Source organism: Miniopterus natalensis, chromosome 1 (genome assembly GCF_054644295.1).
Source record: "Miniopterus natalensis isolate mMinNat1 chromosome 1, mMinNat1.hap1, whole genome shotgun sequence".
Classification (NCBI taxonomy): Eukaryota; Metazoa; Chordata; class Mammalia; order Chiroptera; family Miniopteridae; genus Miniopterus; species Miniopterus natalensis.
Window position 1 is genome coordinate 143,509,823 of NC_142081.1, and position 13,455 is coordinate 143,523,277.

Here is a 13,455-nt window from a genome sequence, read left to right on the forward strand (position 1 = left end):
TTGTTGACTGAGTTATGTACACACAGAGTTACAACTCCACACTCCAACAACAACATGCTGATAGTTCCTAAAGAAAACTACCTAAAAAGAGGCATAACCCAAATGTTCCCTCATTTGACCAACTCCATCTAAATTTAGCTGTGCAGCAGGTATATAGAGTAAGCCACATGCAACATGTTACTTGATCAATTTTCTAAAATAAGGTTTCAGGACAATAACAGTAAGATAAGGGAAGAAAACATGGAGGAATGAAGTCTTAATTACTATGCATGCATATTTTTTTTGACAGTAGGGGAAACCTTTTACAGATGAGTTACAAACAAAGAAAAGGCAAATAAACAATTTTGTATAAGAAATTTAACACATTCTGTACAACATCATCATTTTGCTGGCATCATTTGTATAATCTCTTCATAGTTTACTTGACCATTGCCGTCAACATCTGCTTCCCTGATCATTTCATCCGCATTTCATCTGTTAACTTCTCTCCAAGGTTTGTCATCACATGGCGAAGCTCTGCTGCACTAACATAGACATTGCCGTCTTTATCCACCACACAGATGCTCCCCCGATTTCTTTTTCACTGTCTGTGTCTTTCCTTTTCCTTGCCATCACTGTCAGAAATTCCAGGAAGTCAGTTGTGCCATTACCATCAGCATCTACTTCTTTAATCATGCCCTGTTACTCAACTACAGGGGATCCTATATTTATATGATATAACCCTTTCAGTTATAAAGCAGGTTATACTTTCAGCACTCTAGAACTATTTCAACAAAGCATCAAGAAGCAAAGTGAGATTTTTCAAAAAAGAAGATGCATTAGGGTGAAGTCTTGTGCATAAGTGGAGTTCTACCCAAGAGGCCTCATTACAGTTCCCAATTCCTTTGTTGTTATAGTTCCATTACCATCCTTGTCAAATAGCAAAAAAGCTTCTTTGAATTTTGCATTCTGTTCTTCAGTCAGTTGACCAGCCACAATGCAAGCGCTACCAGTCTCTGAAAACTGACCACACAACCACTCAGCTTGTTCACTCCACTCAGACTCTGTTCCTTGAGTTCTTGCCAAGATGTCTTAGAAAGAATACTTGTCTATAGCTTTTATACTTGAAAGATGGTCTAGCTAAGTATAAAAGCTTGACTCATACTTTCTTTTCTTGGGTCATTTTCTTTCTTTCCTTGGAAAAATTTTTTTTCACTGTCATTTGGTAGATAATTACAGGGGAAGTTTGATATTAGCTCGATTTTCTCTCACCTAAAGTTATCTTGATATTTCTTCCTGCTGTCCCCAAATTCTTTATCTTCAAAATTAAACAATTTTTTTCCAGGTTCTGTCTCAGTAGTGACCATTCTGTGTTACAGTGTACTCCTTCTCTAGGTTATAGTTTGCTCTTCAAGAGTTAGATCTAACCCTTCTTTCATTGAAGAAAATTTTCTTGAATTATATTTTAAAATACTGGCTCTTTTACATTTTTCTGGTTTTCTTTGGGGTTATAATGATGTGAATATTAGATATATTTTGTCTGTCCTTTGTGGATCATATGCTCTTGAATCTTTTTTATATCTTTATTTCTGTTTATTTCATTTTCTCATGTCCATCTCTTATTGTGCTTTCTATGGTGTCACTATCTTTTGTGATCTTGTAATTTAGTTTTATTCCTAAAATAATTTTCTTTTTTACATGTTCTTCCTGAATTTTATCAGATTCTGCTTTATTGCCATATGTCTAGAAAATGAGCTTCTCTTATCCAGTCACATTTCCCTGAGTTCTTATATTTTCTTACTGGTTGTAATTGCTCCTTAGTAAAAGATTGTGTTGTTTTCTTATTGTTTTGAGGAAACATTTTCTGGAATTTCTTTCTTTTTTTTTTTTTTTTGAAAATAAAGAATTTTTGCTGCTATTCCCTATTTTATGGTATCTTTGAAAAGATTATGTTTCCTAGATCTGCCATAAAAAAATACCACAAACTGGATAGTTTGAAACAACAGATATTTATTGTCTCATAGTTCTGGAGTTTAAAAGTCCAGGATTTAAATGGTGGCATGGCCATGTCCCCTGTGAAAACCATGGCGGAGAACCCTTAGCTTCTGGTATTTGGAAGTAATCTTTAGCATTGCAGCTGAAGCACTTTGGTGTCCTTCGTCATTATCATATGGCATTCTCCCCTGGGTGTCTGTGTCTCTTCTTATACGGACACAAGTTTTATTATTATTATTAATATTATTATTTAATCATCACCTGAGGATATTTTTTCCATTGCTTTTCAGAGAAAGTAGAAGGAGGAGAGGGAGAGAGAGAGAGAGAAAAAAACACCAATGTGTGAGAGATGCATTGATTAGTTCCCTCTCACACAAGACCTGACCGGGGCCAGGGATCAAGCCTGCAACTGATGTATGAGCCTTTGACTGGAATCGAACCCAGGACCCTTCAGTCTGTGGGCTGATGTTCTAACCACTGAGCCAAACTGGTTAGAGTGACACGAGTTATATTAAATGAAGGGTGCACCCTCCTCCAGTATGACCTCATATCAATTAACTACATCTGCAATGATCCTATTTTCAAATAATGTCATGCTCTGAGAGTCTGAAGGTTAGGATTTCAACATATTTTTGAGGGGGAGGGCAATTTGATAGCAGGACACTGGGGTTTTTTTTGCTTGTTTGTTTGTTTTGGTTTTACTTATTTTTTTAATCCTCACCCAAGGATATTTTTTCCATTGCTTTTCAGAGACAGTGGAAGGGGGAGAGAGAGAGATAGAAACAACGATGTGTGAGAGATCAACACATCCATTGGTTGCCTCCCACACATACCCCGACTGGGGCCGGGGATCGAGCCTGCAACCAAATTATGTGCCCTTGGCTGCAATCAAACCTGGGACCCTTCAGTGTACAGGGCAATGCTCTAACCACTGAACAAAACTGGCTAGGGTGAAGATTTTTTTAAATTGGTTTTCAGAGAAAGAGGAAGAGAGAGGGAGAGAGAGAGAAAGATCGATGTGAGAGTGGAACATGGATCTGCTTCCTCCAGCCCGCCCTCTAATGGGGATCAAGCCCACAGCCCAGTCATGTGCCCTGACCTGGAATTGAACGGGCAATCTTTCCGCACACAAGTTGACACCCAACCAACAGAGCCACACTGGCCAGATCGGACACTGGGTGTTTGTTGCTGTTTTTATTACTCAGGTTTGAATGAATTGAATCTTCCAAACAAGACAGCGGCAGGAGATTTGGGGGGGGGGGGGAGCGGTTTCCAGGATAGTGGGGATAAGGAGAAGGATTGTTTGATTATAAAGAGAAGAAGAAAGTAGATTTGAAACAAGACTGTTATCAAGTCCCTGCTGGAACAGGAAGCTCTTGAACTGCTTTCTACCAGGCTTAGGGTGAGGTATAACATGTCTCCTTCTCCTCCTTCTCCACCCTCCTCCTGCTCTTCCTCTGCAGCCTCTTCTATTTTTCTTTTCTTTTTGAGACAGTGTTTAATTGCTTTAGATCAGCATTGCCCTATAAACATTTCTGTAATAATGAAAATACTCTTTATCTGTGCTGTTGAATATGGTAACCACAGGCCACACCTGGCTAGTGAGCACTTTAAATGTGACTAGTATACCTGAGAGATTGAATGTATAATTTTATTTAAATTAGCTTAAATTTAAATAACCACATAAGGCTAGTGAACAATGCAGTTTTAAACAATGGCCAGGGTGTGGTAAGAGCAAGGAGAAAAGGAAGGAAAAAAGAAAAGACACTATGATGTCTTTGAAGATATCTACTTGCAATTTTATTGGATTTTCATGATGTAAAATCCCACTCCCTCGCCTTTTCCAAACTGAATGTAAAATTTCTGTTTTTTACTTAATACCATTTGGAAAATATTTTCTTTTGGAGAATGCAGAGAAACACTGTTATTCTCCAAAGTTGTTGTGAGGTTGTGCTTTGAGCCTGGTCATATTTAGGCTAAAGTATTGCCTTGTTGTTATTTATAAAATATTCCTATTATTTTCTTGGGAAATAATAGGGTCCTTGAAAGTTGGAAGGCATAGATTGACCACTAAATTGAAGTTTTCAGAGTTTAGATGAGGGCTTGAACCAATAAAATATACTTCTACAGAAAGGGTGTAAGGTGATTTGTACTATTGAACACAGGAATTACATTACATGAGAGAAATAGAGATCAGAATATAGCAGTTACCTCCTAAAACACAGAAGTTTGGGAAACAAATTTCTTCAGGTTTACATGCATAGTCAGGTATTTTCATCACTGTTATTTGAGCATTTTGGATCCAGAACTAATATGCAGAACTCAATACTTATTGTAATAATTACATGATGATCTATTTTTTTTTTAATCTTCCCCCAAGGAGATGTTTTCCACTGCTTTTCAGATAGTAGAAGGGAAAGGGGAGAGAAAGAGGGAAAGAGTGAGAGAGAAACATCAGTATGAGAGAGACACATCGATTGGTTGCCTCTCGCACATGCCCCAACCTGGGTGGGGGATAGAGCCTGCAACCAAGGGACCTTCCAGTCTGAGGGCCGACACTCTAACCACTGAGCCAAACCAGTGACCTTTTCTTCCCCTTTTGGTCACAAATAACTGGGGAAGCATGGCAATGAGTGATGAGTTAGTTCATCAGAAAATCAAAATTTTTAAAACAGTCTGAAACATCATTTACTCATGGAAATGGTACCCAAATTAAAAACTACCTAATACAATGTGTTACAACCATTGACTCATGTACAACATTATCCATTTCATCAAATCTTGAAAACTCATACCAGCCATGTGGTTCTTGCTTGTTTTTGTACATGTAGGTCTTCATTTGACAAAGTACAGAATATGCGTGCAATCACTTATTGCTAAGAACAAATGACCCCAGTGTAGAATCTATTATACATGGTCAGTCAGCACTGCTTCAGTTTATACTAGATTGACATTATGCTTGTGCTACCATTCATATTTGCAAATAAAATTACACACATATCAAACACATCATCTATTTTATAATACTTAAATGTAATTTAATTGTTTTCCATTTAAAATATCTCAGCATATACTCACACATACACCTTACTCAAAATATGTAGCATTTTTAAGAGATCGGGCGGTTTCATTAGCACCTTGTGGAATATTCACACCTTGTGGAATATTTTTCTCACCCCTGATTTACTGGTGGCCCTGTCTTGTTTCTATGGCAATGCCTTCAGTTATTACAGCTTTAAGCTTTCTGAAAAAAATTCATCTGTTCACATCAGAGAAGTGCAGAAGAAAAATCACGGCTACATACTCTGTTCATCCTTAGGTCAACTGGCTTTCATTAGCCACATGTGGTTATCAAGGATCATTCAGCCAGTAAGGTTGTATTCCTCACTTAACTGTTCTGGTAGGAAAATTTATAAATGACAGACATCTTTACAACAGTCCCAGATTGTGGGTAAACAGATCATGGACCAACCTTCACATCAGTTTCAGGCAGGTTATTAGTATTAAAGATCTCTCTATTCTGTTTGATAAACTAGCTCTAAATGTTTTTATCCATTTAAACTATACTAAAAATCACTACTCTGAAGCTTCTAACAACTGAATTTATATATTACAAATCCACAGGTATCAGAAGCCCAAACCCCTTAGCAGAAGAGGTAAGCAAATAGGGTATACACAACACTCATGAGGTTTGGACTTCATTCTTCAAATACATTGATAGTCAAGTAATGCTCCCCAATTTTGATAAAAAATAAAGCTCATTCATTAAGGCACCATTGATTTGGACTTTTAAAATGATTTATATAAAATTTGAAACATTATATTTACATGTTCTGGGAGTATTGGTTTTGTCAGTTTTCTAATTTTGTTTGCTATTTCACTGATTTCTGATATTATCTTTATGTTTTCTTCCCTCTACTTTTTTGGCTTTAATCTTATTCCTTTACTTTTAACTTCTTAAAAAAATATTGGTTATATACCTGATTATAAATGTCCTTCTAAGCTCTGCTTTAGCCGAATCACATGAATTGTAATACATTGAATTTCTGAATATTCTAAATTTTTGTGTGATTTCTTCTTTGGCTCACTAGTTATTTAGAACTGAGCTATTTTATTTCCACACACTTGGGACTTTTCTGGATATTGTTATTAATATCTAATTTTTTCACAATGTACATATTCTATAGTAGTTCACTTTTTAACCTTTATTAAAGACTTGGATTAGATGCAGCGTATCATTTATGTTTGTGAATGTGCTCTTTGCACAACACAATTTAAAGAATTGTTTTGTACATTTGTGGTTTATAAAGTTTCATAGATATCATTTTGGTCAAAGTGGTTGATAGTATTTTTCCAATCTTTTTCCAATATCTTTACTGATTTTTTATATAGTGTTCTATCAACTACTGTTTCATCAGCCAATCACTGTTTCTATCAGTTACTGAAAGAGGAGTGTCAAAATCTGCAATATTAAAGATTTATTTATTTTTCCTCTAGATTTTTCAGTTTCTTATTCAAATTTTGAAGCTTTGCATTCAGGCTCATACATATTTTGCCTGTTTGATTCTTTTATCATTATAAAATGTCCCGCCATATCTGTTGCTCTTCTTTATCTCTTATAGATCCATGCTTCTACCTGGTATCATTTCTTTCATTCTTAAGTAATTTACTTAGTAATAAATTCTCTCAGCTTTGTTTATCTGAGTGAGAACTATCTTTAGTTTGACATCATGTCCAAAGGATATTCTTGCTGAATACAGAATTCTGGATTGGCAAATTTTTTTTTTTTTTTTTTTAGCCCTTTAAAGATATTCTTCCAGTGTCTTGTGACCTTTATGTTTTCTGATAACTCAGTCATCATTTTTTATATTTTCCCCCTGTAAGTATTGAGTCATTTTTCTGGCTACTTTCAATATTTTTTTTTTTTTGTATTGGTTTTCAGGTTTTCAACAAGCCTATGATGTGGCTTGAATTAGTCAGGGTTCTGCAGAGAAACAGAACGAATATGAGACATTATATATATGAAAGGGGACTTATTATGAGGATTTGGTCATGTGATTATGGAGGATGAGATGTCCCATGATCTGCTGTCTGCAAGCTGGAGACTCATTAAAGCCAGTGGTATAAATTCAGTCTGAATCTGAAGGCCTGAGAATCAGGGGAATGGGTGGTGCAAGTCCCAGCCTGAAGGTAGGGAAAAACTGTTGTTTCAGCTCAAGCAGCTCAAGTAGACAGTCAGGAAGAAAAAGAGGTGAATTTTTTTCTCTGCTTTTTGTTCTCTTCAGGCCCTCAAAAGATTGGATAAACTGCACACATTTGGGAGGCCAGTTTATTTTATGGAGTCCACCAATTCAAATGCTAATCTTACCTAGACACACCCTCACAGACACACTCACAAAATAATGTTTAATCTGGGCCTTGTGTGTTACAGAGTCAAACTGACACACAAAATTAACCATCCCATAACTAACTGTTGTTTTCTTTGCTTTTAACTTGCTTGGGGTTTACTGAAATTTTGGATCTGTAAGTGGCTGTTTATCATCAGATTTGGGAAATTTTTTATAATCATTTCTTCAAATATTTTTCTGTCCTATTATTTCTCTTTTCTTCCTATACAGCTTCAGTTATATATATCAGCTTATCTTATCCCACAGTAATTGAGCTTTTGTCCTTGTTTTGATCTTTATTATTCAGATTGGGTAATTCTTTTGATATGTCTTCAAATCCACTGACATTTTCATTTCAGATATAGTACTTTTCAGTTCTAGAGTTTCCATTTGATTCATTTTTAGATTTATTATTTATATACTCAGATTTTCCATCCATTCATTCATTTTGACTAATAATGTTTAAGTCAGTTTTTGAACAGATTTATTATTGCTATTTTATACTCTACACCTACCTATTCTAACATGTCAGTGTCAGTTTTTACTGACTGTTTTTTTCTTGACAATAGGCCACATTTTTCTGTTTGTTTGTTTTTTCCTCATAATTAGTGATTTTTAATTATATGCTAAATATTATATAAGATATGTTACAGATACTTTGTATTCTGATATCTTCCTCTGAAGAATGGTGATTTTTATTTTAGCAAGCAATTAACTTTGACTGCAAACAAACTGAATTCTGCAACTCCTGCTATAAACAGTGGCTGAAACTTTGGCTCACTTCCCTCAGTCTTCTAGTGATAGTTCAGTCAGTGTCCTTGATGTTTCCCTCGAGCATTTGCAGTTCAAGCCTCAGTTTGTTCCATGTTTCTATGTCTCTGGATCTATTTTGTTCATCAGTTTATTTTGTTGATTATATTCCATATATGAGATCATGTGATACTTATATTTCTTTGACTGGCTTATTTTGCTTAGCATAATACTCTCCAGGTCTTTCCATGCTGTCTCAAAGGGTAAGAGAGCCTTCTATTTTATAGCTGCACAGTTCAGCCCAGGACTGGGGCAGAATTTACACAATAATGTGGGCTCTTCCTCATTTCTCCCCTTACTTTTTAGCCTCTCTGGCAGTTTTAAATTCTGTCCTCTGACTCATCAAGCTGGTAAGACTAGGTATCTGAGTATCGGCCATCCTATACAGTATGGACTGGGGTGTGCCACAGGAGAAAAGCTGCAAAAATGCAGACCCACCTAGTAGTTTTCTTATTTCAAAAGTTGATTGTCCTTGAACTTTTTATCACTTTTGACCACTCTCCAATGCCTTCAAATATTGGAAATGGAACTACCAACAGCTTTAAATCTTTCTTCTGAAACAGTGTTTAAAATAGCTCAGAATTGTTAAATGGGCAATAATTTTGTTTGGAACAAACCATGTTTGAGCATCATTTAAAATGAAAATTCTAGTTTTGTCACATTTTTATAGCAAAGTACTACGTGAGAGAGGAAAACTATTCTCTCTGTTTGTCCCTGATTACAGATTGAGTTGCCATGGCTAGAATTCTGTGGGACTAATAAACAGATACTCAAAGGTAACATTTAGAGTCTTTGCCATGTGCTTAAAACTGTACTAATTACTTAATGCAGATTATTTCCTTTAATCCTTGCAATCCTTCAATAAAGTAAGTGCTAACATTATCTTTATTTATATTGATGAGGAAATTGAGGCTAAATAACTAGCTATGACATGACTGGTAAGTGGTAGATTTGGAATTAAGACCAAGAACTTTGTCTTTAAAATTAACTCACAACCTCATTGTTTATTTTCTTGCTGTTAATAGTGAGGGGACACCTGGAAATTCCCTTCCAGGTGAAGCTGGCAGCATGAGGTCCTTTCTTGGAAGAGTATGGTCAGGTAGATTCCAAATTTTGTGTGCCTTCTTTGTACCAGACACTTTAATCTGCTTATAAATGTTGCCTCATTTAATTTTCACAGCAGCCTTGTGAGGCCGATACCTTCATAACATTTTACAGATAAGGAAGCAGCGGCCCTGAGAGGTTATATAGCAAACCCCAAATCAGAGGGACAGAACTGAGGACGTTTTATTCGGCCTTCTCCTCCTCAATGCTTCCTCCACTGTCTCAGTCTCACCTCCACATCCCACTAGACTGCCTCATCTGTTAATCTCACTTTAGTCTAATTCAGAATCATGGAAATGATGACACAGGCAGCGAAATGAGCTCCAAATGAAATAACAAAACAATATCAAATCAAAATCCTATTAGTCTCCTCTGTTATTATAAAATGGTGAAAGTGGTACGTGCTGTATTCTTTTAACCTGCTCCCCTTTCCTCTTTTCTCATAGTGAGCACACATTTAGGCTGAAAAGATAATACTTGAGATATTTTTATATGCAGATGTATTTTTTTCTGCATCACAACAATGGTTTAGTTTCTATGAACACATGCGCTAAGCCAAAGTAGCTTCCAAAAACATGAATTATTTAACATTTTACATTAGTTCATCTCATTTACTGAAGTGTCCCTGGGACATATTCATTTACACAGGAAGGGTGTCAGGAGAAACATTTAAAAATGATAATAATAATAATAATGGCCAAATAGAAGCCTGAAATTATTGTAAATCACCTTCCACTCTCAGATTAAAGTGAATGGCATGTTTACAGAATTTTCATGGGACCTTTAACTTGGCAGAGCTCATTCAAAATGCCCAAATTACTTATTTGCATCCTGCTCTGAATAAACTGACTAGATCTGAATACCCGATACCTCGTTCTGACTCACTCTAATCCAGGTCCCTGGTTAATATACTCCTTCTGTTGTTTGATTTAGCTCATTTTTCAATAACAAAATTATAAAATCAAGCCTTGAAATGCATAAATTGACTTCCCTCATATGTGCAATAACATTGAGTTAGGGAAATTTACTTGAAGTAGATTGAAGTTAATTAGGAACTTCCCACTTGCCTCACATTTATCCTTCCTTCTTGTTACCAGTTTGTGCTTTGTGCAACACGTTGTCATTTTCAGTTAAACCCGGAGAGCTAATTTCCCACCTGGGCCCTTTTCGTCACCATGTCAGGAAGAGAGAACTGAAATTCTAGTCAGTTAGGTCTGTCATGGGAGATGATTTCCAAGCCATCTGCTATCTCAGAAAACAATCCTTCCTGACAACCCCTAATCCCCGCCCCAGCCAAGTCACAACTCTGATACTTGCAGTCAACACGAATCACAACAGCCTGCCATGGCTAACTGTCAAATTTTCTGACTGAACAAAATTAGAGACTCCAGATCGGACTATCTGGCAAGATGTGAACTCGTGTGTTAATTCTTCACTAGGATGGGAAGTGCTTGGAGAAATTATTAATAATGCCTGTGTCATCCCATCTAAGGGGGACGGTTCAGTGGGAATTGCCTGTTATCTCTTAACTGAGAGAATCTTGACAGACCTTAAGACATCCATTAGCTCTGCAAGTAGATTGAATATATATCTACCTGAGAGAGATAGCAGTTGCTAATCATATTTTTGTGATAAATAGAATTTTTTAAAAAATATTTTCTTATCTTTAATGGAGTGGAACAGAGAACAATCGCTCCTGTTGTCCTTTGCTAGGGTACTACTACATGACTGCCAGTCGCCAGGTCCTTTTAACTCAATTTGAGGTTTCCCCTCCACTTTGGTCCCTTTCCTTGTCCTTCAGACTCTCTTCACCTTCTTTCTGACCTATTGCAACAATGTCTCCTGCTCATTGGACTCATTACTCCAGCCCATGTTACCTTTTTTTAGGAGACAGATCTATCCTGCCGTATTACCCCTTAAAAATTTCTGTTGGCTGTCTATTCTTAAATTATGGGACTCAACAGCTTTATAATAGCATGAAAGAACTTTAGAATATGAAGCAAAAAATGACTTTGCAGCTTTCTTTTTTATGTTCAGTCACTGAGTTGTACAGTTGCACCAAATTCCTCACTATTTCCTAGCTCTCCCTAGGTTTTCTTCTCTCTGCGCCTTCTATACACTTTCCTACTGCCAGTATGTTTATGGATTTGCTCCACATGGCACAATCTTATTGCTAGAACTCAAGCTTATAGGTCTCTCTGTGAAGTCTTTGTCACTACTTTAGCTAGTCAGAATTCCTTTCTCTAAACAGCCAGAGCACTTTTGTGTTAATTCTACTGTAGTAGTTACCAAGTTTTATTTTAATAATCTATTTACATGTTTTCTCTTAAAAGACTTCAAAATCTTCAAGGAAAGAAACAGGGTGCAATGGGTCTTGATATAACTAGGATTTAACAAAATACCTGCAATATATTAGATGTCCAGTAATTGTTACTTAATGCAATGACTCACTGATCATTCCCGGAAGGCAAGTGTTTATCTGAGCTTTCAACATTCTGTCTCTATTGTCTTAGAGAGTGGCTGAAATTTAATGATTAACTTTAAGTATTTGTGATGAGATTAACAAACCAATTAATACATTTGTTCATTTTTTTCTTAAGTGGCATTTAATGAATCATTTTCTGTATCCCTGACACAACACTGTGATACACATTGCCAACACATAGGCACCATGAAGTATGTCAGAGAAATAAAAACCAGAAGAAATAAAGAAGATAAAATGTGAGAGCTGAAATGGACCTTAGGGATTATGTAGATTAGTCATTTTCAAATTCTTTTTAGTTGATTGACCTGTTCTTCAAAAGAAATCTTGTGCAAAAATTCAATAAATAAGACAGGTAAAGAATATTTGTTTAGTTTGAAGTAAACGGTGAATAAGGAGATCTACTTCCCTGGTCACTTTCTTAGAGACTCTTGAGCTTTCCCTGGAAAAATCCAAAAGATCCACATTACAGCGTTGGACTGATCTAGACCAACTCCCTTGTTTTGCTTATGAGGAAACTAAGATCAAGAGAATTAAAGTGACTTGTTGAAGCCACAGTGTTAGAAAGAGACCAACAGTTTTGTTTTGTTTCTATTCATGTCAGTCAAACCTGGAGGATCAAAAGTAAATCTGACATAAAAGACTGAGTAGTTGCAAACTACTCTTTACAACCTGTAAGTGCTCAGAGTGCCAATAGATAGCAAATAAAAACAATCACCCTGAAGTCAACAGAACATCCTTGTGTAGGGAAGTTGAGTTTTAAGAGAATAGTGAAAGTGGTTGGAAAAGAAAGAATAGGAAAAATGTCCAGGGCAAGTGTAAAAGGAATTGCTCTGACCGTTGTGGCTCAGTTGGTTGGGCATTGTCCTGTGCACTGAAAGGTCACCAGTTCAATTCCAGGTCAGGGCACTTGCCTGAGCTGTGGGTTTAATCCCAAGTTGGGGCACGTGCAGGAGGCAGCTGATCAATGTTTTGCTCTCACGTTGATGTTTCTCTCTTTCCCTCTCCCTTCCTTTCTCTCTAAAAATCAATTTAAAAAATTAAAAAATAATAAAAGGAATTAAAGATACTTATTCAGTAGTTTTGTGTCTGTGAATGTATAATTACTCCCAGAGTCAGCATTATACTTAATGGGACAATTCCTGCTTAAGTTAGGAAAAATACAAGGATATTAGTTATAACTTATTATTGTAATTAATATAACTGTACAAGTAACATTGTACTGGAGTCGTAAGTCAATGCAATTAGACAAGGAGAAGATATTAGAACTAAAGGAGGAGGTGAAATTATTACTATTTTAAGAAAAAATAACTAACTGTAAATGCTAGATAACAAGAGAATCCAATAGGGTGGCAGGTATTAAAATTAATATTCACAAATATATAGCTTTCATATATATAAAAGCAACCAGATACAAGATATAATGAATCAGAAAACTGCATACATGACACCCACATAAAATGTCTAGTAATTAAGTTGATAAGAAATATCTAAAACCTACATGTGGAAATATTTAAAACATTTCTAAAATATACAATGACTTTATGAAACAAGCAAAGGCATGTCCTGTTCCAGGTTAAGGTTCAATACTATAAAGATGTCAGTTCTTCCTAAATTAAATCACATATTTAATGCAATTACAATAAAAATGCCAACTTTCCTAAAAATAGAAAAGATAATTCTAAATTTTATAAAAAT

The 13,455-nt window shown here is 35.9% G+C and overlaps 1 pseudogene; it reads right to left on the reverse strand.

The window, feature by feature from the left end:
• Positions 1-380: 380 nt before the first annotated feature.
• On the reverse strand, positions 381-1,346 carry LOC107545483 (calmodulin pseudogene; annotated as a pseudogene).
• Positions 1,347-13,455: the final 12,109 nt, after the last annotated feature.